The sequence below is a fragment of the Myotis brandtii genome, unplaced genomic scaffold (assembly GCF_000412655.1).
Source record: "Myotis brandtii unplaced genomic scaffold, ASM41265v1 scaffold454, whole genome shotgun sequence".
Lineage (NCBI taxonomy): Eukaryota > Metazoa > Chordata > Mammalia > Chiroptera > Vespertilionidae > Myotis > Myotis brandtii.
The window spans coordinates 1709165-1712321 of NW_005367354.1; the positions used below are offsets into that span (position 1 = coordinate 1709165).

The 3157-nt window shown below is 51.2% G+C and overlaps 1 protein-coding gene across 1 annotated transcript in view; it reads left to right on the plus strand.

Moving 5' to 3' along the window:
• The window catches only part of CIB4 (calcium and integrin binding family member 4), a 40312-nt gene that overhangs the window by 7277 nt on the left and 29878 nt on the right, over nucleotides 1-3157 (plus strand). The gene's annotated exons all lie outside the window — the stretch shown is intronic.

Consider the following 3157-nt stretch of genomic DNA (forward strand, 5'->3'; position numbering starts at 1 on the left):
GGTGGGGGGGAGAGGATGACTGGGGTTTTGGCGAGGAAAGGAGCAGGATCCCCCAAAAAGGTGAGATAACTGGATGATGTCCCTCTGGTACCTCCTACTCACATACACACCCCTGCACACCCCCACACCCCCACATGCACACTGCACACACACACACACATATGCTCAAACACACTTGTGCGCAATGGCTGGGACTTCTCTCAGACCTAGACTCTCCACTCAGGGACCCGAGGGCAGCCCAGAGAGGCAAGGTCAAATGTGTGGGGGATGATGTCACGGTCAGTCCCAGGATATTTCAATATTAAGCCTGGAAATAAACTTAGAGACCACCCAGTCTACTCCCTGTCAAATGCTCTCCACCCTGGTTTTACCCATAGGAACACAGAGGCCCCGAGAGGGAAATGACTTGCCCAGGGCCATCTGACAGCAGAGCCTGAACTGTCAGTCAAGACTGACCCCCAAGGCTGGGCTCTCCACTTCTACTCAGGCCAGGTGGGCAGGAGCACCCTGGCAATGACCCTGGGTGGTCTGGGGGCTGCTTGTCTGTGGGTCACCATTTGGCAGCCGGGGATGATGCAGCAGGAATGTCAGGCTGCAGTGAAGCGCAGGGATGGAGAGCCGTGGAGGGAGGGTCTTGGGCAGGCCACGCCCACAGAGCAGGGCGGGGACCTGGCCATCTCTGGAGCACCAACCCCCAAAGCTTATTCTCTGGAAAGTGGCCAGAGAGTGAGATGGGATCTTTGAAAGAAATTACTTTAATTTTACTTCTCTTATTTCATCTTTCTACATGGTTATTATTTTATGTTGTCATACAAATAGAAACAAGGTAAAAACTGGAAAGGAGAAAAGGAAAAACACAGTAAAAATCACCAGGCAGCCCACCTCAGAGGGGGACGGCCATGACCATTGGGCCCTCTTTCCTTCCATACCTTTGTCTATGCAGATATGCTTATTGCGATCACATTGACTTGTTTTGTATTTTTAAATTTTTTTTTGTTTCTTTGTTGCTTTGCCAACTGGTTCTGAGCAACCAGAACCAACTCATGAATTGAGAACACAGCCATTGCCACATCTAGAGAACTAGCGGGCAGGGCCCTGGGCCAGGAGCAGAAGAGCTGGGTTTGAACTCACTTGCTAGCCGTGTGATCGTAGGCAAGTCATTTCACAAGAGGAATGAGTGGGGCTGGGGGAAGCAAATAGACCCCCCCCCCCACATGGGAGGGGGCCACATGGAGCCTGTGTTCCTGCGGGTGAAAGGCTATCCTTGAAGAGGACGGGCGCTCCCTGTCACTGAAGGCCACCGAGTGGGGCCAGCCAAGCATTTGGGCTGTTCCAGCCCACACTTAGGTACCTGCAGGTGCCCTCCTCACCCTCCTAGTCTGGTTCTGGACTTGGACCTAGTCTGGGGGTTGGTCTTACTTTCTGCTCTCTGTCACTGAAGGGCACCGAGTGGGGCCAGCCAAGCATTTGGCCTGTTCCAGCCACACTTAGGTATCTGCAGGTGCCCTCCTCACCCTCCTAGTCTGGTTCTGGACTTGGACCTAGTCTGGGGGTTGGTCTTACTTTCTTCTGTGTCATCTGCCACACTGTGCCCCAGCCTTTGGACCATCATAGACAATGAAATTCCCTCTCCCCCACCCATTTATTTTTTGTTTTGTTTTGTTTTGTTAATCCTCCCCCAGAGGATATTTTTTCCATTGCTTTCTAGAGTGAGTAGAAGGGAGGGAGGAAGGGAAGGGAGAGAGAGAGAGAGAGAGAGAGAGAGATGTGTGAGTGAGACACGTTGATTGGTTGCCTCCTGCACACATCCCAACCAGGGTTGGGGACCAAACCTGTAACCCAGGTACATGCCCTTGCCTGGGAATTGAACTCCTTCGGTGCCTAAGCCAATGCTCTAACCACTTAGAGACACGCCCCACTTCTTCTTCTAGTTTTTTTTTTTTTTTGAGGAAGACTAGCTAGAGATGTCAACTTTCCTATTTTGCCAAGTAAGGACATTAAAAAATATGTCAACCACAATCACCATCATTCTATTTTTTTTTCTCCAGTGTTCATTTTAGAACAGAAACGTAAGAAGGATCTAATCCCAGAAGAATAGTTCTTTCCATACACATCCCTTTTCGTCTTTATTTTTTTCCCTTTGTTCCTGGTTGTCAAGAACTTTGTCGCTGACCATCGCTGGTCCTCAGGTTAACTTTCGGGGGTTTAGATCTAGGACTAAAGTTTCCCTCTGTGTCTTTCCAATCCTGGACGAAGCAAAAACTTGCCTCCCACAATGAGCAAGGAGAGGCTTGCTGGGAGGTGGGGGCTCCAGTGTCCCTGTGTTCTCCGAGGCCCGAGGACGGGAGTTCATGACTCACCCTGCCCAGAACACATCTCTGGAAAAGGCTTGGAGAATGGGGCCCCAGGGAGCTCCAGGCACCGCTGCAGCTTGGCTCGGGATCTCCAGTGGTCCGGGAAGGTTCTGTTTTCTTAACTTGGCTTCACTTGTGGATAATGAGGGCTGGGCAATACTGGGAAGGGTCTGCCCATCAGCGGGGAGCAGGGGAGAGCGGCCCGGGCAGCAGAGGGTGGTGGGGAAGCCTGCGGACAAGGCCCCGCCTGTTCCACTCAGAAGGCTTCTGTTTTCTCTCTGTCTGCTGCTCTACTTGGTGTATTTAAAAGTGAATTCGCTCAGTGTTTCTGTTCTTGTAAATAACGGTCTTGCTTTCTGTAAACACGGATGCGTAGTGGTGTGGTGTGACGGGGTGTCTAATTTCCGGGCCCAGACTGTGGGTGGCGGGACCTGTGGGAAGATCTCAGGTCTCCTGGAAGGTGGGGGCTGTGGAAGCTTGCACACTGTGTCTGCCTTGGGTCTGCCAATCCCCGGGTTCCTCTCTGTCGGTTTCCTCCCTTGTTTTGGTGGAGCACATCCCGCAGTAGCTTCCTGGTAAAGGTGCACGGAGGTAAATGCCTTCACACCTTACATATCTGAGTGTCTTACTCTCCCCTCACTCTTCAGAGAGGGAATTGAATTACAGGTTGGATATAATTTTTTTTCCAATGCCAGAACTTGGAAAGCATCACTCTATTACATTTTAGCTTCGCTGTTGTTGTTTAAAAGTTTCCTGATTCTTTTCGTGTGTGACCTTGTTCTCTCCACACCTCCCCCCCCCAC